The following is a 27535-nucleotide window of genomic DNA, read 5'->3' as shown; positions in this document are numbered from 1 at the left end:
TAACTTTTTAATAGAAATCGATGGGGAAGGCTAAAAGTTGTATTCCTAGGTCTACTAATGAAATATTACATAACTACATAAAAAAAGTAATAAGTATACTGTATATCCGTTCTATTTTCCCAAGTTGAGCAAACTAATAAAAAAACATGGATATAATTAACTGCCTTTCTTGTATGATTTCAGGCAAAAACGAAAAATACATCTTTTTTCAACATAGTCCTAACAACATTCATTTGGGGTCTCAAAACGATATAATTTGTTATTTTTATTGTTAAAACATTAGAATTTAATTTTTGATAAAAAAAGATCTTTGAAATAATTTTGACTTTGCTGAGGGTACACGTGGTATATAAAATAAAAGTTGATTAGCAATTTGCAACACTTACGCCTCACACGTTGTTACTTTTATTCATCACATAACCTATCCTCAGAAAAGAAAGAAACAAAGGTCCAAAATCAATTAGTAATCTTTTTAACTTTGAAATTATTATTCATTAATTGATGGGGATTGCTGTCAGCTTAGAAAAGGTAGTTTTAATTCAACCAATAAACATTAAGAACACTGATTAAGACAAAAGAAGCAGATACATATACAACCGACAACAAAATACACTGTTTAATTTTGTATTAAAAAAAGTTAATAGAAATAAAAGGTTATACCATAACGTGTGTTTGACTTGTCTGAATTCCACACTTCTTAATATTGACGTCATAGTGTATGAGTGGTTGCGTGTATTGTCAAAATCTGATTTCTTGCCCACCAGTTGGTAAGATACATCAAATTGAAAATTCTAGCCTTATTGACTATTGGTTGCGTGTTTTTGTTTTTGTTAAAATCTACCTGGTTTACCCAGCTATCTGTACGATATATCAAATTGAAAGTTATAGCAAGGCCGATTACATGATGGTCTAACCTTGTTTTTCTATTGACCTTAATATTACCAAGGTAACACCATGCTCACATACAACAAAGGAAAAAAAAAGATAGACTCTGAAACAAACAAATTAATGAAATTCACTCAAATTTGATTAATAATTAGAAAATATACGAATAATTCATGAAAAAGACATTGTTACAGCAACCAAAAAAATGCATTTATTCGGACAGAACATTTCAGTAAAATATTAAAAATTTTGCTAAAAAGTAGTTTTAACGGAATGTAAAACAGTTACAACTTCACTGACAAGGGTTTAAGTACTAGTTAATTTTTAATGACTTACATATATAACAATGAACTTGAAAGCCTAGAAATTAATTAATGAAAATTGGACTGCCCCGTTTTGGGGTTAATCTTTTCCCCCTTAACTTGGTTATTCGGCTTGGAAGAATGAAAAAATAACTTTGGCAAATTTTGAGGTTTATCAGACCATATTTGGTCTAATCATCTTAATTTGAAGGAAAAAAAAATAGAATTTTGGATGAAAATTGACCATTTTTAGGCCTCTTGTTCGGATCCAAATATGTGTCAAAATTGTAGCTTTTATAATTTTTCTAGTAAAAAATATTGTTTATTTTGTTAAAATGGCATGAGAGGCCTCATGGTCTTGCGTAAAAAAATTATTTGTTGAAAAAAACAATATTGACTCAAAAATTGTACAAGTCTAATGAATATTTATATAATTGTATTGCAGTTATCTAAAGAACATTGATTCATGCCCACTTATGTGTATACTATTTAGCCTATTAATATAAGTTATTTCTTTAATATATCACTAAATTTACCAACTAAATTAATTAAAAGGTTAAATATAAACTACGCTCCATTGAAAAAGCTTCTTCAACTTATTTATATGCTTTACGCATGTATAAAAAGAAACTAAACGAATTATTATCATTTAAGTTGTCCCAATATCTTATTTGCACTTTCAAAAAAAAGTATTTGCACCTACGAAGAAAATTTTAAATGCACTTTGAGAGACAAAATCATATAATTCATTAAAATATTCATCTCACACAAAACGGATATAAATTTTTATAGATTAAATGAGTATTCCTATAATAGGGGCTTATACGATTGGTTTTTTTTATGAAACGGAAACTAAAATAATGAGTTGGATGACTAACCCACATAACAGCTAATGTTCTGTTGCCTGTATATATATATATATATATAGGAATATGAATGTAATGTTTGAATATAGTTCTCTTGAGGGAATCATTTTATATTTATTTTTACTGTTTTTTTCTAGTTGTCCTCATTCTTCAAATAATATGTTAATATTAAATTGAATTATTTTGCAAATGATATAAAGTTGTGTGTAAATTCTACTTTGGTAAATTTTTTGCCTCTCTGACGGAATACATATGTACATTAAATTGTACATCTAACGACTTGGATAGAATTAGTTCGCTTCTTGTTGTACTACTTATGGTCAGCTGTAAGACATCACCGCATGGAAGGGAGAATAGACGGGGACATGTACCGATAAATCATAGGCGATACCCCTTAAGCCAAGCCACTGGAAATAGGATCCTGTAATGGGTCTTCCAGCAGAACAATGACCCAAAACATAATGCAAAACTAAAAAAGGGGTGAGTTAAGAAAAATCAAATAAAAGTCATAGAACGAACTAGCCAGTTTCTGAAACACAATCCCAAGGTTAATAGAAATAAAAGGTTAGACCATCATATAATCGAGTTTGCTAGAAATTTCAATTTGATGTATCGTACCGACTGTTGCACGATGGGCAGATTTTGATAGAATACACAACCACTCATAGTCTATGACGCCATTATTGCTAGAATTTTCAATTAGATGTATCATACCGACTACTGGGATGACCAAATCTGAAATAACACAGTTAGGAAAAGTCCTACACCTTTATGTGGATCAAGCAGCATTTGACCTCAAAGTGGCTTCCGCAGGAAAGGTGAGCTTTTAGGACCCTCGGAACGCACCCTTAACTCAAGAAAGTGAGGAAACTATGTAAAAGTTGATAAGACAAAGATGACAATTGTAAACCCTGTGATTATAATTGTAATCTACACAACACAATTACCATTGATTATGACTGTACTGATAGTTCCAAGGAGGAAATTGTAAATGGTTGTGTTGATGCTGGCACTGATAAAAATAATTGTAAAGATACTCCAAAGGCCAAGGAAACTGGCAGTGTTAGAGAAACTACAACTGAGGGACCACGGAATGTCAGATGAGCCAAGGGAAGACCTACTAAATCAAGCAGCAGCTGTAAAAACCTCTGGAAAAATTCAAATATATATTCAAAAAGTAATGATGGCAAAAAGCAGTCACAATTAGATATATTCTTCGATTTGGTTGCCAAACCAAAAACGAAAGAAAAAAAGTATTAGCTGCTCTTATATCAAGAGGATGAAGATCTTCGTAAATTTATGAAATGTACAAAATTATTAATAATAACCATAAAATTAAGCAGGACTTAAGATCAACTTCCCCCAACATATACCCCTTTGTGTGGTCGTGCTCTTTGCCGTATATATGTATAGTTTTGTAATGTATGCATATCTGTATTATTTTATAATGTATGTATGTATGTACTATGGTAAACAGCAATAAATTCTTAACTAACAAAAAACAACTAAGATTTTGAGAAAACACGCAACCCCTCATAGTCTATGACGTCTATTTTTAAAAGCGTGGTGGAAGTAAAACATCAGTTGTACACACGTTATGGTATAACCTTGTATTTATATTAACCTTGCTCAATCCCATATAAAATCTTTGACAGTGAAAAAAATCAAATCAACAAGCTATCAAATACTTTTTTCTTCTACTGTACGCCGTTGAGTCACTAAACATAAATTACTATTTTTATTTTTTTTCTATCGAGTTTTCTACTGCTTTTCCACATATCAGTGTTGTTCTTAACCTTACTGGGTTGAAATGCTTTGTTTTTTGAGGAGAAATTACGAGAGCCAACTAAGGTAACGACGTATACTTTGAATAAAACTTGTATATGATTTAAAAACTTAACAGATTTATACCTAATTAATTATTAAATACCGACTATATTTCATTTATTACGAGCAGCATTCGGATACGCAAAGGGCTAGTAATCCTATTCCGTAATTCAACAATCAAAAGAGTCGAAATCAAATTTACTAACATTGAATCTTTAGTTGCAAATAGTTTATTTAAGGCTTAAAAGTTGGTCTTAATGATATAATTAGATCAATGTTCTCTTGAACTCAATGTACGTAGGTTCGATTCACAAACACTGCAAGAAAAGAAAATATAAATTATGAATATGGACAAATACCATTTTTATGTTCGATGGAGTAATTGTAATACTATTATGTTTATTCAATATTAATTAGTACAACTACATCTAGCCAATTAAAGAAACATTAGAAAAAATCAATGAGTCTTGCTACCAGTCCAAGACATGCTTCCTTAAAATCCAAATTTAAAATAAACAATGTTAGTCCTCATGTTGGTCAGTATTTAATGCTTATTTGATACTCTCCCAAAGTTAATCAAATTAAAAAAATGTGGCTTAAAAAATACACTACTTTTGAAGGTGGTAGCTTGAAAAACGTAAAGAAGTCAAAATAACAACAAATTTCTGCTTTTGTGACTTACATAGGGACACATTTCATGTACTAGCTCTCTGCCAGGGAAAATATGTGGATCCCTTTTATGTAGGTAGAGTAGGTGCAATCCAGAACATCGAAAAGCATCACAGACATGTTATCGCTCAATCTCGCGCGGGAGACACCGCCAGTTCCGATATAAGTAAGGTCAACAGAAAAAAAATCAATAAATATAGGAGTAGTTTCTCTAGCAACAAATCTTGAATAACTTTTAAAAAATTAACTTTTAACGTGTTTTTTTTTTTTTTTTTGTTTTTTTCATTATAAAGTTGTATGCCTTCAATGTACAAAAAGCAATGATTTTTATCCATTTGATGATAAAATGAGAATTTTTTAAATATCAAAAATTTTTCGTCACTTATTAAACATACAAGGCAATTTTCCCGATTCAAAAAAGTTCAAAAAATATTCAAAATATGTTTTGAATCTAAAAAAATGTATTTACAACCTATATGTTATGCTTTTTATTTTAATTTACATCTCGGTCTTTAAAAAAAAAACCTAATTCATTTATATTTTAATGTTGTAAATATAACCTCCCCCCTCCTTTCAGTACCTTGAAGGATATCGACTATAAAGAACGAGTGATTTAGAAGGAAATACGTATATTTATAGTTATACAGGACGTGTACAATATACATGTGTACAGAACAAAAGCAAGTTCAAATGTATTTTATCAAAATGAATGTGGATTATATTTGTATTCTTCGACGAATTATAGTCGATTTATATCAACAAATTATTCTTATTAACTTTTCGAAAGCGCCAAAAATTGCACTTGAAGAAGCCGAAATTGATTGTTTAAAAAAAAGAGAAAATGATTGGTTTTATTTGAAAGGCTATATCAGATCCAATTTAAGTCTATTAAATTAAATAAAGATTTCAACTATGGCTAAAATCCTTTGCAATTTTAACTCCTCCACCAAATTTGAATACAAAACCTATAATTGACTAAAATATTGGACTGTATGTATATACGAAGTAAAATAATAAACTAAATGTTTTATCTTTTTTTTCAGATTATTTTTATGTTGATGCGCCACATGTATATATATATACTTTTTGCAAAAGAGTTCTATTGAAACTTTTTAAGCACCAACGTTTTTTTTCTTTCATTTTATGTAATTTAATCAATTTAAGCATCCGTAATAAATATAAAAAATGATGATGGAAAAAAAAGAAAATAAATAGGGGGAAATAAAGGTCAATATGTCTTTTATTTCCTGAATGAAGGTAGGGAAAAAAGTTTGTATGTACTATATGTAAGCACTATTTTATAATTTTTCATAGTGTGAAGAAATGGGGTAATGAGAATAAAAAAGTTGAAGGGAGATGGTAGTAAAAATATTTAAGAGAGGAAAATAAACATTTTTTTGTTTTTTTAGTGAATATGTGTAACTTAAAAGACCATGGAGCAAGAGGGTCTAAATAAAGTTATAAGCACTACGGTTATGGTATGAAAACGTAAAATAAATGTTTCTTTCCATAAGAATTAAAACACAAACTTGAGATATGTATCCTTAATCTATCTTTCAACCTCTCTCCATAAAATTGAAAAAAGTCATTTATTCAGTCCAGTAGGTCCTTAAGACTGTCAACACTAGAACGGATTTAAAAAAGTAGAAATAAATTTGAGTGACTTTATCAAGAACTGAACTTTATAAGTTCTTAGGACTGAACTGGACAGACTGCATTTTTTAGTTCTAAATAGGAGCCGACACAACACTAGTTAGAACTATGTTATAAACAAAAGAAACCAAAAATGAGATGGTAACTCCGACAATTTGGGAGGAGAGCAAACATAGTGCTTTATTGAATTTACTGCGAGCATCTATGAGATGAAGGAATTAAACACAAGTCCTACTCCGTATCAAGCAAGGACATAACCAGAAATTATGTCATTATGCACTTACACCTATAACTCCCCAATAAATCATTAGTGTTTTATGAAAACACAAACACATAGTTACTTTATACTTGTTCTCCCCAAAAAAAATAAAGAATAATGATAGCTTTGAAAAATAGTAATAACACTACTCAATGTGCCAATTAGAATATTTCTAACACGCCAGAAATGTCATTAAATTAAAAACTCCAAAAATAATGCACATCATAAGTTGTTTTTTTTTAAATAAACTAAGATATTTTCATTTAAGCTGTTTTTATTAATGGTCATGAGTTGCCTCTTATTAGATTTAAAACAGCTGAATCTACGTACTATGAAATCAAAAAAGGTAGTACATAAGATTTGGATTTTTTAATTATTTAAAAAATAAGAACGGATTTTATCAAAATACTTCGATACAAGGTAAATCAGATACACTCTTTTCATTAATAAAAGATTTAAAAGTATGCCCAATTTTTTGAAGTCATTGGTATCACTTAATTCGCCTAACGAGTGTGTTGAGTGTCCGATAGGCTATCACATTCACTTATGTATCTTCTATTTGTCAAATCTAACTTATTCCCTTGATAAAATGATAACTGATATACCTTGTCTCTAATTATCTTGAGATGTAAAAAAAGTATTTCATTTTTTTTACATTCTTTTAAATAACTTACTATTAATTCAAATCTTTGACTTACATAAATAAGTTATACATTATTTATTTTCGTATAGATTAAAAATCTATATTCATGACATAAAAAATTTGTGCACTGAATTCCTTAAAGGAATTACATTTTTGTACAATATTGTTATAAAGCAATGTTGATTAATGCACATAAGGATGTACGGAGAGTGTAAAAACTACCTCTGAGAATATAAATAAATGTAGATCCTCCAAGGGATTCATCTAAAGTCGTACTGAAATATATGTATAACTTTGACGCTACTCACTAAATTGAATAAAAGTTCATAAAGACCCATAAAAAAGTTATGGTTCCAGTAAAAAAATTAATTGGAGGTACATATATCACTTAAATAACTCCTACATCGTATCAACTCTGGAAAAACTCTATAATATTATATTATAAACAACTTAACTTTTTTGAAGTGACACAAAAAACGACTAATATTTATATCTAAGATATTCCATTAAATTTTCGTCATCATTCTTTAAAAAAATTGATAAGCTAACAAGTTTAACAATATGAATTGCACGGCTCTTCTAATAAAACACTTTATTAATATTTATAATCTTTGGGGATGTCAGCGTAATTTATTTGGGCAAATAAATCCAAATTTTGAAAAATCGAGTTAATCATATTTTCGGACACCGGATGTCCGTTTTCAATTTTGATAAGGAGTTATAATATTAATAAGTAGTACTAGGGCAGCAGTTCCCAGCTGGGGTCACCTCAGGCCTTCAAAAAAGGTATTGTGTTATACCAAATGTACTTGTGTTGTATTTTCTTGTTCATATTCTCTAACTATAATAGTCAACTAAACTATAATTTTTATTTTTCAAATTGCCCATGATGAATAATAATAATATTCAAATATTGTATATTATATTTTATTGTATAAATATAATATACAATATTTGAAGAATTTTTAAAGTATGGATTTATTTTCATAGTTAAGCAGGAATTGAAAAAACACGAAGTGTCATTTGAATTGAAATTATTTCAGCCGAATCGATGAAGTCCAAAAAAAATGAAACCCAGTTTCACACTAAAAATCCTAACTTTGTTGGCAAGTATGTCCAGCATTTTAAGAACACAGCTGATGGTGTAAAAAAAAAAGTTTGATTTTGTCGGCAAGTACCAAGAGCAAAATATGGTAGTAATTGAAGCTTCATATTTGGTAACTCTCAGAAAATTTACGAGTTATGCTTAGAGATGAATATGTTAACGAATTGAATACAATCCTTGTCTAATAACACTGTCAGTATAAAAATTAAAAAGTGTCTGCTGATATTATGGAGCAAATAATTTAGAAAATGAAATTAAAGGTAAGGTTCATGGATCAACAGATGAAGAAAACTTTTCTCTGCTACTGGTTTACGTGAGGTTTTTGATTTTTTTTTTTTTTTTTTTTTTTTTTTTTTTTTTTTTTTTTTTGCAGACCACTTGATACGACAACTACAACACGCAATGTCTTTTAAAAAGTTGGTTCATTTATGGAAAATCATAATATTTTTGAGGTGTTAGCACAGACATTTCTCTAGCAATATTAGGATGTAGGTATGTATTTCAACATTTGGTAAGCAATGCAGCATCAAAAGTCATCGGAACTCAAAATATAAGGAAATACTTTGTACATGTTGTGAATAATATAAACAGTCTTTTATTTTCAAACCCATGAAGGAAGTTGAATGGAAACGATAATGCTCTTTTATTTCACACAAATTCAAGAAATTTAATTTAACAATTTTTCAATTTTTTTTCCAAGAACCAATCCCTTTCCCTCACACCCCTAAAAAAATCATGCGGACACCTCTTAAAATAGCCAAATAATCATAATATAAACTCTTTATTTTATTTTTTTCCTCCATTTAATTCACCAATAAGGTATAAGTACAAATTTTAATACTACAATTAATATATCGGACCTAGGAAATATCTTGAAGTCAATTTTAAAAGTCAAATGTTAATTTATTTTTATAGGAATTAACGGTATTCGAACTTATTCATACGTATTTTCAGGAAATTAACTTGTCCATTATGCAGTGGGTTGCTTTGGTTATCAAATTCATTCTTAAGCAGCCAGCTTTTGTTAAATTACTTACAATACTTCAACATGATTTATACTCGTAATCTTCAATTGAATTAATAGTTCACAAAAAAATCGTTCTATTTATTAAATATCCTGACAATGACTGGATATAACTAATTAGATACATCTAGTGAATCAGAACTTACGAGTTAATAACAAATATTAGAATAAAATACATCAACATAATCATATTAAAAAACTTTTAACATTTCTTTCAAAAAATTATCTATTTTTTTCCATAAGATACAACTTTGAAACTTTTATTATTTTTTACAAATTTTTACATATTGATAAAAATAAATGAAATATTAATTTCGTTAAGAAGTTAAATATAATAGCTTTGTAATAATGTAGATTTTTGTATTACATATTTTGAAAGCCTAACTGACTATATTAAAAAATCAACTTAAAAAAGCTAATTAAACTTCAATCATATGACTACCTAAGCAGAAACATCTCAAAAGAACTTATTCCAGTGTACAACATTCACAAATAATAAAATACTAGGTATATAAAAAGCCATTAAGTTGAATAATATATATTTTATATTGTATTTACAATACGTCAAATTATAAAATATATTTCTTTAAAAAATTATGTTCATATTTATTTCATTATATTTCATAGCAATTTTATCTTTGATTAATTATGATATGTCAAGATGTTGATTCAATGTATCGATAGGTTGTGACCGTGTATCTAGTTCTAATTAAAGAGACTCTAAGGAAAGAAGCGACAAGCATATCAATGGGGAAAATATCACCTTGAATTATGAAAATTTTAATGTGCAAAAGATACTCTCTTCACGAAAATAGAGTTGCATGGATGGACGAACTTAGTTTAGCTAAATGTTGTTATTTCCCTAAAATTATATTTAGTTTGGATAGGCCTGATAATATCAATATATCACAGATCTACATACATCACCCTCAGTGTCTGACCATTTATATCAAAATAAGATTATAGTCAGAGACGTAGCGCGTAGCATTGTTGTGATATCCAGAAATTTCATTGGTTCCACCTACACTTGTTCTATAGAGATAGGGTTGTAGTTCTCAGGTCAGTCTTGGTCAAGTTGTCAAAATTAAAGCAACTTGATTTTTTAAACAATTAAAATTACATTTTATTATTTGTTCCTAGGACTAACGCTAGTTCAACACTAGAACTCTTTTTATACTGTTGGTATCAATATTGATCCTTTCAAGGTTTCAAAACTATGGTAATCGACAAAAGAACGATGTTTAAATCTGTTTTGAATAATATAGTTACGATGGACGAAGAAACTATTTGCAAACATCAAAACAACTAATTCCAGTACATGAATAAATGTTTGAACAACTAAAAATGGGTGGGTAACGTAATTATTCTTCCGTTGAGGTAGTATAAACTGTTTTAGGATAATTAAAAAGAGTCCAGCTCTGAAGCTTCGTCTACAAGTAGTGTTCATATGCTTATTAAATAAAAAAATTTCATGAGTTAGGGTTTTAACATTAGATATAATAATTTACGGCAAAATCAAAATGGTTTTAAAGCTAATATCATTGTACTTTTATTATGAAAATGAATTTTTTATCAAGACTTTCTCCTAGTTATACAACTTGATATAAAATTTTAACGAGTACCTTTCATTCAATTTGAAGGGATTATAGACATAATCTGATAAAAAAAACATAAAGGTAAATATTATATCAGTAAGGACTCGAACAAAAAGTAAAAAATATTTTTAATGAGAAGTTAGAATAGATAAAAAATGGTTAACATAGTTTTATCATCTTCCCCTTTCCAACTTTTTTTTCAAGTTGACTGTCAAGTCTTGACAAGTATCAATTAGTACATAATACAGTCCTTCTTAACCATTTACCTCTATCATATAATTTCAGAATTTCATTAAAGCGATTCCCCTAATTAACTTTTTTTTTAATATTTCATAAAAAAGAAATTGTTATGACTTTCTTGTAGAAAATATATTATTTTCATTATTTTTATATAGATGGTGTTTTATACGAGACTTAGCCACCCCCCCTGCACTTAAAAACCGGTGACATATTATAATTTAAAGATAGATTTGAATGCATAAAAAAAAACTCTAAGCTAATGTATATCTAGATTGTTCCACATGGCAACAGGACAATACATGACTAGTTTGGCAAATATACATTGTACCATTGCATTCTGGATTGGGAACTATATGGGTACTTAGAGCGACATATTTGACAAAATATTTTATTGTTATCCCGCAGGTAAACTTCAAATATCATGGCTTCCATTAATTGCCACCTAGACGTTAAAAAAAATAAAATAAAGAGCAGTCGCAACAACAATTTTTTCTTTTTCCCCATACTTTTTACCATACTCTATTAATAACTGATAACAGTTTTAGAAAATAAAAACCACTGTTCAGGTTGCCACAACAACAACAAAACTCAACCGTAAAAAAATGTTTAGGATTTACGATCATAGATGTGTAGTTCCCTTTCTTTTCTTTTTTAATATAAGTTTTAGCGACACGCACTTGTTGCTACATTGTTTGTCTTAGGTCAAGTAGTAACACTCAAAAATGAAATACCGACAAGTATCGAATAAATTTAATAATCAAGAAGATATAGGTAGACTTCAGAAGCATAAGTATTCGAAAAATAAAAATATATAGTATAAACGTAAAAGTATCACTCTTTTGCCCAATCAACTAATCAAAAAATATATTCTTAATACAGAAAATAGAACTTTTGAAATAGTTAACGAGGAGCGTTTATATCTTTTAAAAAAAAAACAATGATATTCACTGTATCCACTGTTGAAGTCACTGAAAATGGACAAAAACAATTTTTTGGGAGTAAACAGTAGTAATATACGATCAGGATCTTTATCGTTGTCAAGATTCTGATAAGATCTACTACTCGCATAAAATGATCTTCAAATAGTATAACCTTTGCTGATGTAATTCGTGTGAAACCTCCAAAAGAAGTAATTCTGTAATACAAACAGAATTGCGTTTAACTGAGTCAAAAATAAAATAAATAATAATGAGGGATTGTTTTCCACCTTATATTAACAACTGATTACTAGTACCCAAAAGAGGAAAGTACCATCGATTGCTAGAAAATTTTATAAGTCAGAAAAAATATAAAATCGCTCTCTGGCATGATTCGCCATTCTCATCCGGATTTTATGGGTGATCATTGAATGAAGGATATAACAAATTGTACAACGATGATCATTTTCTTTGAAAGAGCTTATGATACTGTTTCACATGCACATATAATTAGGATACTAAAAGCCAAAGGTTTTGGAGATTTTATCATAGCAGCTGTTATAATCTTGTTTATGAATTCTCCAACGTAGTACAGGACTGGAGAACATGCCAATTTTTTTAAGATAGTCCCAGGTGAAAACAAGGATACCTTATGTTAGTAAAATTATGCTTTATTGTAAATGAGCCTCTTTTCACAACGGTCAAAGAAAATTAATTACTTACAAAACGATAATTAATTGTGTTAAATCCATATTTAAGTATGCAGATGACACTAATAACTTTGACTTAAATTATACAAGTCAACCGAATTCTATCTTGGTTTGAATTACCATCAGGCCAGAATACTATAGAGAAATTATGATATAATTTCCAGTAATGATTATATCAACCGTGTATTTACATAAAATGTCGAACTAAAATTTAAATTCTCACAGTTACTGTGGAGAAGAACTTGCTTTAGTCCCTGATATAAAAAAGATTAATCACAATTAAATATCTGGGATTCTATATATGGGAGAGAATACAATTATGGAACTTATAAATTTTTTTGAAGTTGTTCATCTTTGACGAACAAGTGTGTTTGAGGGGAGCATCTGCAGAGAAATTGATGAAGTACAGATGAATTTATTGGATTTAAAGAAGAAGAATAATATACCATTGCAAATAATAGTTGTACCCAAAAAGTTGCTAAGACTGGGAATTATATACTTAAGAAGATTTTGAAAGTCACTGTTGATCGAATAGTGAAGTAAATGTTTAAATGTGGATTCACTGAATTGCTTACACACTCATATGTTCTCCTTTTTCTTACTATTATTTCCCTTCACATTTTTTTAAGGAACTTTTTTAATTTACAACATAAGGGTCATATTATTAAGAAGAAGGAAGAAGATATGCGTGCCAAATGTGTGGGTAGGCACATCGGTAAACCCATTTTTAATAGCCAAAACTACTGGTGTTTTGCGGTACTTTCTGAACGCTTCAATCATAGCATTGATGATTTAGAAACTATCAAAATTATTGATAATTTTTTATGAATCAAGCTTTTAAACTGACAGAATTATTAATGGGAGAATACGCTCCTTGAAAATATGCTGTAGTAGAAGTTCCTAAAGCACATGTAACAAAAAGTTGTTTTTTAAATAATCTGAAGAGGGGTAATAGTAGCCTTTAGGATAAGATAACCTATAAAAGGATATCCAAACAAGATTGCTCTTCAATTTTAAACAATATCTGTTAGAGAACGGCTTTCCATGATTAAAATACAGTAAATTAGAAGGCTGTGAGAGACATATCAGTCATCATTTATAAAAAAAAACTAAACGAAATAATTTTAATTTAAGAGTTAAATCAAGACGAACTACTCAAGTCTTACCTCTTTCGGACAACTGAGACAAAATCGAAAACCAACTCTCACATCATACAATTTCCTGGTCTTGAAGCCTTGGCAGAGCTCCAAAGATAAGCAAAGCTGTTGTTAACCCAATATTCCTTGCCTTTTGGCCTTTGGAAATGTTCCCAGCAGATGAGTTAGAATTGTAATAGTAAAGAGTTGAAGGCATAACAACCCCAGGGAATTGATGAAGAAACGGATACTTCATAGTCACGGCGCTTGACGACTCTATTATGAATAATGCAAAATGTATTTCACAAACTCGCCTCAAAAGCTATTTCGATACCGATTGGCGATATGCTCTCTCTATAAGAATTCCATAAACACCCTGGAAGAAGAAAGAAAATGTAGTTTCTATAAAGAGAAAGTGGAAACGTCCTATCACCTCTTCGTGTGTTGACAGAAGTTATCAGAGATATGGGGTATGTTCGATGAAAGGGATAAGGAAGGCCAGAGAGTAACAGTGAGGGAGAAGGACTGGCTTTTCTTGATGTCTCCAGGAGCTGACAAAGACATGAAGAAAGAGACACGTATTACGGGGTTCCTACTTAATGATTACAAAAATAAATGCCGCGGAGTCAAGTTAAACAGTTGAATAATACCGGAATGGATTAAGGAATAAATGCGTGCACGCACACAGCTACGTTAATCCTGTTACAAGTATTCACAGTTCCTTTTTTTATTATTATTCAGTGTTCTTCTTCTCTTCTCTTCTATTTTTTCCCCCTCTTTTGTGTAATATTTAAAAGGATCTGCTTTATGTAAGGAGAGGGAAGAAAAGGAAAAAGAAGAACGAAATTATATCTTACACGCCCCAATTTGTTTTTTACAATTATAACTTGTATGATATTGATATATTAAAACTTCACTCCATGTATGGGTATTGATTAAAAATTTGGGCATTTTTCAACTTTGTATCTTATCTAATTGTTTGATTAAAATGTTTTTTTTTCAGATTTGAATATGGGGAATCTAATGAACATGATATTTACAATTGGCATCTATTGTATCTATCTTTCTAAAAAATAAATAAGTGTTATTGCCACTAAAAAATAAAAAAGAAGAGTTGTGTAGGCCTGTAAAAGTTTCCAAAATCCTTTTTGCGACTCCTAAAAAAATGGTTTTCATGCAATGCACATATGTATATAAACTTTAGAAGTGTTAGATTTTCTTAACGAAGGTATGCTATATCGCCTATATCTATTGATATATCTATTGTCTTTTATTTTATTTTTTGTAAAATAAAAATAGAAACAGAGACAATAAGTCACATTAGACCTATTCAAAAATATACTTTTTTTGAATTTTGATATGTTTTCACATTTCCCCCCATGCTTTTAGAAGGTAAAAAATCATTTTTTAAAGATCTAAATATGTCCTATACCCTGTCTCATCAGATTTAAAGTTTTTCGGAAAGGTCATCTTCGATGTTTTAGGCTAGCTTTTGGACAAAAAGTATAGATAAAACAAACGATTAAATGTTAAAAAGGATATTAAACTAAAATATCATTATTTTTGAATAATAGTAATTATTCATTTTATTATCTTTTTTATAAAGATTTCTCAATACAATTAAGGTAACGAGAAAAGGTTAGGTACGTGGATGGCAGTACTAAAAATGTATACCCTCATCTATCAATATTATTTTCTCTTATATCTACCATTCTTTGGGGAAAAAGCTATTAATATTTTCGTCAGATTATAACCTCACCTCGATTTGTTTATAAAGAAATAATTTGTCTTATACCCATTTGAAAATCAGAATGGATCTTTTATATATTTTCTTAGACTTCCATTACTAAAAACTTAAGTTTAGACAGTTTGAAAAGTTCTAAAGTCACATGTTATTATGTTACTTGATTGCGAAGACCGCTTTATCTATCAAGAGGTTAAATGTAAGCTGGGGGGGGGATGAGCTAGAGATAATGTCCTATATTGCATATATGCAATTCAAATTAAAGAGAATAAAGTCAACTACTCAGTTTTACATTAAAATTGTAATTGCTGGTTTATTTTATATTATGTTGTATGTTATGTATGCAATGTTTAAATTTATTTTATTTACTATTTTAAAAAAAAATATTTTATCATTGTCATGATCATTGTTAATGTAAATTGATGTGTTATATAAGATATATCTATTGGCCACAAACTGGTTATAAAAAATGATATTGTAGTATGAAAAAAATAAAAATAAGGGAAATGTTTGCATAGGATAAACGAGTCTGTTTATAACCAAATAAGACAAAACGTTAAACCATTTCACTAAGCATAGAATAGGCAGATGTGTATACCGTGTGGAAACTAAAAATGTAAAGAATTTGCACATTTATTCTTGAATGCTTTATATATTTCTGATAATATATGTTAGAAAAATATTAATTTATGCAAAACTTTCACCAAACCTGTTACCTATTTCTCTATCCAATTTTGTCACCGTCTCACGAAAAAAGACGCTGTTCTTACGGATGTAGTTTGTCTCCATTTTTATAAAGGTCAACAACTACCTGTATTTACTCTAAACTTACATGATGTTCTCTACATGCCTTCATTTTAACTTGCAGCCAAAATTGGGGTCAACATCAAATGTTTTTTCATTATTAAAGATTATTACTCTTCCAAATAGTGGATATTTTCAAATAATTTAAAAGCCCTTTGTAGGCTTATAGATTTATTTGTTTCATGTTGTTCGTGAGAGTCGTTCTCTTCAACGTTACCAAAGACTTATCACCAAGCTTTTTGTCTGTTTTATTGGTGCAGTGTGAGAGACTCCCCGATATTTAGCGTTATTACGCATAGTTGAGCTCATTTCAATGATGTTCTGGAGGTTATCTGCATTGCTAATTTAGGTTTCCGGTCACTACTATCTTTCATCTTAATGTTCCAACTTCTTTTTTACATCATATAAAATTTTCTTGGCCACGCCAATTAACTTTGAAATCTCAGTTGGGTATTGACCCGCACCAATTTGTCATTCTTAGCTCAGTTACAAAATAATAAATGTTCACATCCAAATGATATATAATAAATACTATGTAGCTCCGGAATTTATATATAATCAATTGTTTACAATCTCATTATTTTGAATTATAATGTGTGTTAATTTCTAGCTTCCACTAACAATTCTTTCAGCAAACATATATACAAAATTATGCATTTATAGCAGTTTAACACGTTAGCAATGTAGATATTAATAATTGTTTCTCATATCATTCAGAAATATGCTTAAATAGTCTGCCGCATATAACTTTTATTGTGAATACTTTTCAAGATGTTTTTGTATGAATATATCCATCACTCCAGAGCTATTTGTATTTCCAATATAGGGACTATCTCTTAACCTGCTATTTTTAATAATACTAATTAAAGTTATTATATGACAATTACCTCTTAGTTTGGAAAAACTAACCCTAACATTCTACTTCCCAGGACATCCATCCTATTGACTTCTGAGACATAAATCCTCAAAGTTTCTCCTTAACAATTAACTCCCTCCCTCTCCATCCCCTTTGATTCGTTCTTTCTAGTTAATTAAAGTAACTGTTTATAAAAAAATGATCTATCATTCTTAATCTTGAAATTTAAATAATTCACACAGAGTACTTATAATATTCCTTATGTATATTACTGGTAAATACTCTTGATCCCTTTATATTTTCTATCTCTTCTAGTCTAAATTATAGATTTAATTTTAAATAATTATTTCTTTATTTTGTGTTACAAATTTGTTTATATTGTTTGTGAAATTCTTTATCATATTTAAATGTTTATATAAATAAAATATATTTATTATATATTATATTGTTTAAATCAAATTAGCAAAATAATTAATAAGGTATAACTCTGAATTCTTTAAATGAATATGTCAATGAATTTGGTTTTTAAATTTACCTTCGTGTTTTGAATATTACTACTTGATGAATTGTGGAAGTAGACCACAAGTTATAAAAAAATAATTTTATAACCTCTTTATGAAGTTATAGATAATGTATATTTACACAACTTAATAAAAAGTAGATTAAGTTACTCTAACTAACGCTACCATTAATTATTTTGTGTAGTTGAGATTTGGAATGTTTTTTTTACAAGTTAAGGTCAAAATTATTGAAGCAAAAAGCTGTTTTATCGGAAATGACATTTTAGTGTCGAGAACAGTGATTTGGCTACATTGCCAGAAACGACGAACACATTGGAGATTTCAGTAAAAGTAACTTCTTCATGTTACACTTCCTTTTCTTGATATATTTAATTTTATTAGTAGTGAAAATATCTTCTCGGTAAATTTTTGGTTTTTTTCTCTTATTATGTCTTGGATAAGCACGAGGCTTACTTTGAAGTTCTTTTGATACGAAAATCTTTTTTCACATTGACAAAAAAAAAAAAAAAAAAAAAAATTGGAAGATTATTCTAGCAGGTAATAAAATTAAAGTTAGTTTTCATTTTTATTTTTGATGGATGTTACTTGGATGCGGTTAATTGACTATTTTAGCAACAGTTATTGAAATGAATGACGCAGTCCGCCAGCAAAATGGCTTGCTTTGTTAGAATGATGGCTTCATTTTCACTTGATATCCTATCAGAGATAGTGGCTTTAGAAGCGTATCTTTGAGGTTTCCATGCCTGAATGGAGATATATTTTGGAAGATTTGCTATGAACAGCAAAAGGCACTAAATAACGTTTTGAAGTTTGTTCCCCATCCTCTGTGGCTGTATACTGTATTTTCAAAATCCTTTCATTTGTTCATACTCTCACAGACAAAAAACCATGCTGAAAAAAGAGTGAGCAAATCCTTGAATAATCAGAAGGTACTTCATCGTCTAAGAATAACTCTTAGCCTCGAACTTTTTGCATATTTGTCCTAGATGAAAGAATGAAGTGATCTGGAGAGATTCGTGGAATCAGTTTCATAAACAAAATATAGCACTCACTCTCATTAAAGACTTATTTTTTTTCTTTTTTACGGAATAGAAGTCTTCAATTCACTTAGAATTTCCTAGTTCTTAACAATATAATTTAAATATTCGGATATAAAAATATTACAGTTTCTGTTTAAATAAGTGCAGGCGTAATTTAAATATTTGAGCCAAATTCTTTTCTAAGTCATCAATAAAAAAGCACATTTTTGACATAATATATGCGTAGGGAAATGAAGAGATATTTAGTGGGAGCCTTTCATAAGTCGAGTTATGGTAACGAATAAATTTAAAAGTCTTCAAGAAGAAAATTGAGAAATTACCAATTCATTTTTTTCCATTAAATAAATATGTATTATATACAGTTCAATATTTTGTAGACATATTTCAGTCAATTAATTATTGACTTTGTATTCAAATTTATGGGATGGGTTGAGATATCCAAGAATGTTAATTATAATTTAAAACTTTCATTTTATTTATGAGACCCAAAACCCCGAGATATCCTTTCAAAAGGAATTAATCAATTTATAATTCTTTTCGTACTTACAGTGCAATTTTTGGCAACTTCCAAGAAAATAATCAGAATAATTTGTATAATGAAACTGACAATTATATTTCGTCGAATAATACCAATCTAATCTAAAGTCAATTTTAAGAAAAATCATTCCAGCTTACTTTTGTACTGACGGGTACGATATGTAAGGTTCTAGACAGGGATGTTTAATTAATAAATGGGTAAGGATAGTTTACGAAAATTACATAACATATCGATGAAATCATAATCACACAATTCCTCATTGGTACGTAATGGTTTTTAAAAAGTGGGAGACATATTTCCTTTTTCCCGCACCTATGTTTCTAGGTATTTAAAAAGTGTTAATGCATCAAATAATAATCATGCCAAATAAGCAAAACAATTAAATATTGAAATCAACTTTGCCCCTCTGTTTATTGGGAAAATCGGATCACTTAGCTCTAATTTGACGAAATATTTATAAAAAATCATGTAAATTAGACTATAAAAAAAGAAGGTAATTGATTGTTCAAATAATAATTAAACAAAAAAAATATATATCTGTAACAATAACAAACAAACAAACAATTGTATACGCATCAGTATTCGAGGTAAAAATTATTTTTGCCATTGACATATTTGTTGCCTCTTTTCTTAAGGTTTTATTTACCTCTGGCCAGTTAATGAATTATTTTATCAATAAGTGAGGGTCATAAAATATGATTTTAATGTTTTATTGGTTATTTTTTTTTTGTCAATATAGAAAAATTCTTGGAAATTTAGAAAAAAATTTTAATGAATATTTTTATTTGTCATCTCATTTGATATTTTTAAGCACTTTTTCATTCCGATGCATAATCTTTAAAATATCTAAGATAGTTTGTGTAATAATAGTTTTTATTACAACGTACTTGGATGAATAATATATGATGTTTTCTTTAAAGGGAACAATTTTTTCAAACAGAAAACGTCTTAGATTTATCATAATGATTTTTAATAACAAATTACTATTTATGTTTGAGTTTTTGATGTTGTTTTTTGAGCCCGTGAGTTGAATTCCGTAACTCTGTCCGCAAATTTTCTCTAATTTGACCACTATAGAAAATTTGACAAAAAATGATTTTTTTAAATCAGCCAAGTTATAAGTCACTTCCAAATTAACGTTCCCTGGTGCGTCTATTATTGATTTGTCCTTTCTACTATCAATAGAATAAACTTTCCCTTTACATCTGCGATTCGTTTTCCAGGAAAAACCTCGATATTTGATGATTGTTTGCTGGAAGTCGAATATTCACTCTCCTTTATCCTTAACCTCAGTTTGATGTAAGCACCCACAAACACACCTAGTCTTTTTAATTTTTATAATGAACACAAGGAAGGACACAACTTCCCCCCGGTTCCTTATTACATAAAAACATTTTATGTTATTAACGATTCAAAATTATGTGACAGCTTACTAGGATCTATCCGGTTGAAATTTAGTAGAGAAAGAAAACTGTTGAATGCTTCTAATTAGACTATCTTTGGCCATAGAGTCTGGCCCAGATGTCACTAGAACCCTAAAGGTATTTTCCCCTAATACGTTTAAAACACAATTTATGAAAGGTTGCGTTGAATATTCCTGTTAAGTAATTGTTGATCAAAATCATCTTAATTATAACATAGGTTTAAAACGTTAAATAAAGCTTAACATATTTGTAGTTGAACTGTGTTCATCTTCGTTTCTTCAGACGCACTGTATATTACCGATGACTCAATGTTTGCCTGAAGTAAAAAGCATAAAAAAATATGTGCACATAAATATGTACCTTCACCATTTCATAAATTATTAAGAAAGCAACTGTTATGAATTAAATATGTGAAGTACCTTTAATTTCTGCGCAAAATAAAAGACAACAAGGTTATTACGTAAACATTATTTGTATACGCCAAACATGTTCTTGTTATATCTGCCTTTATTTGAAACATATGTAATTATTATTATTTCCATTTTTGCTCATAACTTAGCTCTAAAAAAACCAATTTCAATGTGAAGCGCCTTGTTTAAAATATTTTTATTAATATTTTTGATCATCTTGGACAGTTACATTCAACTGGAGAATGGTGCCATTAGTAGTATCTGACAGCTTTCCCTCTTCTAAAGTTTCAGCAAGATACATTTAAAAAATGTTCACAGCATGCAATTGAATTTTGAATATGTTAATAATGCAAAACCAACTTCATCCTGATATCAAAGGTCCACTTGAAGTCTTATCCTAATTTATATAGCATCCTTTGACATATCTATTTCAGTTCTTTTAAATGAAGTCTATATTGTTTTTGTTGGTGTTAGGGGTTTCAAAAATAGTCCATTTTTGTGGAAAGGTAAATATTTGTCAAAAGTTTTTTAATTTCAAATCTAATACAGAAAATGAAACTTGAAAGTCAACAAAATCACTTTTTTTAGGATTTACGTTTAGAAAGGAACAAATATTTAGTTTTTCATTTGTTAAGAAGTAACAAAAATTATTCAAAACCTAAATCATAAATTAATCTTTTTTTCTAATAAAGTGTTTTCTTCTATAAAATTCAGCATCAATATCGAGTTGTTTTTCATTTTACTGAGGGAAAAATCACTTTTATTCTGAAAATAATAAGTGTAATTTTATGAAGTGGATTATGGCGTTTTTCTTACACTAAAGTTGACTCAAAAAGACAAAAGAAAAAAATCTTTATTTGTTTGGCATGTGTTATCAGCTGTCTGTTATTTGATTTGGGGGAGAGAAAATGAATTATTGCTATTAAGGGGAGAAGCTTCTACATTTAAAATAGGAATCGTACATGAAAAATATGGAAATGATTTTTTAATTCATATATATTTATTTCCTTAAACATTTTTAAATTAATTTACACCAAAGATAGACGAGAATTTTTTTTATCGGGAGATGTTAACACCCCACCCACGACTTATTAAATAATAACAACAAGAAAAGGAGTGCATGCATCATCCGTTTTTAGGTTTTTAATGGCTATACTTAGCTTACTTCTCTTTACACAGATCCCTTAATTAGTTATGTCCAGGATAATTAAAGTTGAAAATATTGTAGAGAAAAACGCGTGCATGGAGAAGGGGGGGGAAGGCATATGGTATCATTGTTTAAAATAATGATGTGATTATCATCTGCCTGCTTTATTATGATTTTGAGAGTATAACGAAAGTATTTATTAGCAAAATGTTTAATGAAGATATACTACGTATTTTTATCCGTTACAGTAGATTTGAAAACGTCACACTCCATGAAATTGTAATTCATTATGAACGTTATTCTCAGAATAATAGGTAATGAAACGACAAAGTAGAGTATTTCAAAATATATTTGATGTTCAAAGTTTAAAAAAGAAGGCTTTAATTAAATATAATCTACATACTAAAAAATATACCATCATACATTTATGTTAAATATACAAAATTAAACAATTGGAATCACATAACTAATAACAATAAATTATATATACAGAATATTGAAATAATAGATTGATCCAAATAATATTTTCTTGTTCTGACATCGGAATCCAGATAAATATGTCATAACTTTAGGTTGCAAGACACAAGCGAGACGTGGAGTTTAATCAAAAAGATAATCACCCCTCTTCTTCATGTGAAAGTTGCTATATAAAATAGTGCACAGGATAGATATATCTCTACCAATGAGATCTAACTAATTATTAATAATAAAGTAAATGTCAAAATCATAAAATTAGACAATAAATATACTAATAAATAAAATGTTAGAAATAAATCCATCTTAAAGATTTAGAGCAAAAGCTAATTATGTAGTAATGTCCGGCGATATTACTCCTTATTAAGAGCATCAAAAAAAGATTTCCCCCTCCCCGTTATTTATGCTTATATAACAACATACTATTACCATGAAGGATATACACAATTGCTAATTATAATGCTACACCCAATGCGACTACCCCTGTTGTTGTGATATTTAAGCAGTTGTTTTTGGCTTTTAATTTTTTTTGAACACCATTTCTTCGAGCCTATCAACCATAGCTAAGCCTTAAGTGATAAAAAAAGTAATATTTATTGACTATGTAATATTGGAAAACCTCATTATCATACCCAAGTCTTTAAGTGAAGAAACTAGTCTCAGACAAACTAGTTGCGAACCATCCAATGCTACTACACCCGTTGTTGTGACCATTTAAGCAGTTGCTTTTGCCAATTTATGAGTTGGCTAATATAATTCGTGATATGTTTAGCTAAAATAGAATCGTATTTTATGGTTAGATCTAAAAAAAATTGAATACTTACTGTGAGATAATACAAAATTCAGAGTTCCATTTCGATATTAGTAAATACTTTTTACTGATAACTTGATCGTCATTTGGTGTGGATGACTCAAAACATTTTTATATGTATTTCTATAAATGACATCAGTACCAATATCCTCCATTAATTTAATGATGGTTCCTCCGGAAGGGATAGGTTTACCCGTGTATTTCTCCATAAATTTTTTGAACCTAGATGATTAGCAATGGATAAGGGTATATACATGCAATAAACATCTTTGTGAGCTCAGAGTTAAAGTCTGACTTGATGTATTCATCATTAACTTGATTTTTTAGATGAATATCAATGCTATGGATATGAGATGAGGAAAATGAGTGGCGTGTAATTCTAGACAGGGGACTAAAGGCACATTTATATCGACAAATCCGACATACAATGAGAGTAATTTCTATACATGCAGGGAGTTATTCTTCTTCGGCAGTTCCATATATAAATTTATACATAGAGGTGACAAGATGATTGAGCAAAGACTTCAGCTGAAACAAATGGTATATGGAAGGATAGTTGTTTGTTTTTCTTACATTAACTTTAACATTACATTAAGAATTGGCAATTGGAAAGAATATTCAACTGGAATTGTAATAAAAAAAGTTAAACAATCATGTTTTTTCCTTTAATTGACGTTGAAGCTATATTACACTTTTATACCCATTCCTATAGTTTCTGTTCATTGCAACAGACCGAAAATTATAATTTACTACAGTCTTTGTATCATAAATTGCCAATCGACATTCCTTTGTCATGTCTATGTAATAATTTCCCTTTGGACAGCTTTAATAACTATTTGCGAGTGACTAAGTAACTTACATGTTGAAAAAAAAATGCTTGTAAAACGAGACTGATAGTTTTTTTGACGAATATAATGTAATATAAAAGCTGCCTCTTTGGAATATTTTTGTTGTCAACGTGTTCAGTCAAAAAAATAAATAAATAAATAAACTGATTATCTAGTCACAGTGAGGATTTGGGTTATCTTTTTTAAAGTAGCTATGACCTACCAATCAAAGATATCACTCATTTTATAAATTAAATACAGGGATACATTTTACTATTTAGTTTTCATAGGCTGTAAATATTAATTAATTTTAATATCACAAGCTAGCGTTTAAGTATTGTATAGCATCATAACTGTTCTTAAATTACATATGTATGATGTCTTAACTGTCGATTTAAAAATAAATAAAGTATTAACATTCCGGATATTTTTTGAATTATTGTTTTTTATTTTTAAATGTCAAAGTACTGTTGAAACATAATTCTAATTATAAATTTTTATTCATAAAAAACTCATAAGTATAACTTTACTTTACATTACATTCTTTACATTGTGGCTCAACTCAAATATTAATTACAAAATCCCATGAAAATGAAGTAATGAGTTTTAAAACCTACCTAAATACATAATTTTTATTCCAGTATTTTTATGTTAATTAAGAATTTGAAATTGGATATTTTTTTGAATTTTTGAATGATATAATTAGCAATATATATATGATTTAATTTTTTAGAGTATATAAAAATATAACTTGGCATTATCTAACAAGTATAAAACTTTGTTTCATTTTTTTATCATCTTAGTTACTTTATTCGTGTTCTGAATGTTGATTTGTTGAATTTAAATTAAATTTTGTTAAGCTGTGGCTGCATTATAATTCTGGGTATTTTTCTTATCTATTTGAAGTATGTGTTAAGAAATGTAATAAAGGTTACATGGTATTAAAATAGACTTTTGTTCAATTTTAGTACTGATTTCAAACGAGGATTTATAATTAATTATGACATCACCTTATTAACAACAAAATTTAAGCTGATGATGATAATATTAGATAACAGCATAACTCTTAGCTAAAACTAGTTATAACATAGTTATACTTTTTAATCCTTAAGGTAATTTTATGGTATAGTCAGAGGGGAAATAGGATCACAGATATAATTTTTCTCTTAGAATACTGTTTTTCCCGAGATTTTTCAGAGTTTTGCAGCTACAGGATATTCCCATGAAATATTTTATTCTTTCAAAATATAAGATTCATGTAATTATATATAATCGACCAAAATAAGCTTGTTCATAAATTAGTATTATTTTTATTTTTTGCTGATCGAATTGGTTTACAGAATTTTAAAAAAAACTGACCCCACGGGCTCTAAATAACAACAACAATATTAGAGATAAAGCAATGGATACTAAAAAAATATATTATTGGATAAAGATAATGAAGAACTTTAAGAATTGAGAATATATGGGTATTAAGGGGTATATCCACTTAACATATGGATAAACTATTCACTTTTAAAATCATTGAAATGATCTATTATAACCATAAAGGCGTTTGAGCAAAGAAATAACGCATTTCAAGCTTTTTTCGATGAATTAGAGTGAAAATGGCTTAAAATGAGAATATTTTTTTCAAAAAATCCAAAATCCATTACTATTTTTTTTTCAATAAGTTATATTATTTTATTATCTATAGTGATACAGAAATATATATTTTTCATGGAAAGTTATTCTTCTTCCTAGACGTGCAATATGCCTTCTACTTGTGTGGTTCCTTGTTACTACACTGGTGAAGCAGCTGTTTGAAAGCTCAATTATAATAATATAAGAACTTCTTTGTATAAATTTATGACATCAAACATGGAAATTATTAATACACGGAAATCAGCTATACTCCTGGTAAATTTAAAAAAAATATTTATTCTAATAATATCTGATGCATATTTATATACAATGAGCATTGCTTATATACCAAGATAGTAAATCCATTGATTTCTTTATATAATTTATTTGCTCTCTACATTTTAAACATCGAGGTTTTAAAACAGAAACTAGAAGGAAAAATGAAAAACTTAGAAGTCATATCCTTATAAAAAATGCTATATCATCTTTAGGATTTAAAACAGAAGTGTTAATTAAACAAAGAATATGTCAATGGCTGATCCCTAAACGGAAAAGTCATGAAACAGAATTAAGAGTGCAAGAATTTTGAGAGAAGATGACTTTTTTTAATTTGTCAAAGCTCAAACAAAAATTAGATATAAATTGTGTACCTACAAAAATAAGTACAGATTGGATGGAAGGTGAAGTTTAATTTCTGTACATAACAAAATTGGATTAAGGTATTTTGTACAATACACTAAGATAGTGAACTGAAAAATCTATTGTGAAAAGGTAATTAATTGATATTTGCCAACTATATTTTTACTAAATTAACTATTGTTAATTTATTTTAGGTTGTCCATTTATTGGATTTAGTGTAATAATTCAAAAAAGCTTGAAATTTCAAATGTGGAATACTACCAATAAGATTTTATTGAATAAAATAATTCATTTAGTGGTTGTAAAGTGGTCAAAGTATTAAATTTTAAGCATTCTAGGAATAAATTCTTCAAAAATGATCTAAAAATCTCATCATGGAAATCAAATTGTAAAGATTATTTTTAATAATTTTAATCAATTCCAAAAGGGAAATCAAATCAATTGGACTAGAGATGAGACATAATTCATGAATTACTTAATGGAGCATGAGATGTAAACAACGTGATTCAGAATAATCTATACGATGGTGATGTATGTCTCAGAATGTATGAATGTAGTGACTGCAATATATAAATCTTATATTAGTATCAGTAAGGGGATTTTCTCGTGTTTCTAATCTGTTCTTCTTTTCTATTTTTGTATTCTTTATAATTGTATCTTAGAGTGAGTAATAAACTAGCTCTCAGCATGTTCACAAGGGAGTTTCTTTTTGAAGTGTCCTTAGACACTTCAAAAAGAAACTAAGGACACTACAATGGTGACCCCGACTAAACAAATTATGAAGGTTGATAGTATTATTAAAAACTGTGAAGTGAGTGAACTTAGTCACGTGTCAGTGAAACTGCC

The 27535-nt window shown here is 28.7% G+C and overlaps 2 long non-coding RNA genes across 4 annotated transcripts in view; both read right to left on the bottom strand.

Annotated features, from left to right (window-relative positions):
• Window positions 1–14474, bottom strand: part of LOC121117837 (uncharacterized) — a 90819-nt gene extending 76345 nt beyond the window's left edge. For all 3 annotated transcript variants that reach the window (XR_005864254.2, XR_011780088.1, XR_005864255.2), the window contains exons 1-2: window positions 14265–14474; window positions 13862–14207 (exon numbers count right to left, since the gene is read on the bottom strand). This is a non-coding gene — a long non-coding RNA (uncharacterized lncRNA). The remainder of the gene's footprint in view (window positions 1–13861; window positions 14208–14264) is intronic.
• Window positions 14475–22648: 8174 nt separating this feature from the next.
• On the bottom strand, window positions 22649–25324 carry LOC139905565 (uncharacterized). Its single transcript, XR_011780433.1, has 3 exons — window positions 23614–25324; window positions 23422–23561; window positions 22649–23358 (listed from the first exon to the last, which is right to left on the bottom strand). It is a non-coding gene; the product is annotated as an uncharacterized lncRNA (long non-coding RNA).
• Window positions 25325–27535: the final 2211 nt, after the last annotated feature.

This window comes from Lepeophtheirus salmonis, chromosome 5 (genome assembly GCF_016086655.4).
Source record: "Lepeophtheirus salmonis chromosome 5, UVic_Lsal_1.4, whole genome shotgun sequence".
In the NCBI taxonomy this organism is placed as follows: Eukaryota; Metazoa; Arthropoda; class Copepoda; order Siphonostomatoida; family Caligidae; genus Lepeophtheirus; species Lepeophtheirus salmonis.
This window is presented reverse-complemented; position numbering and strand designations above follow the sequence as displayed.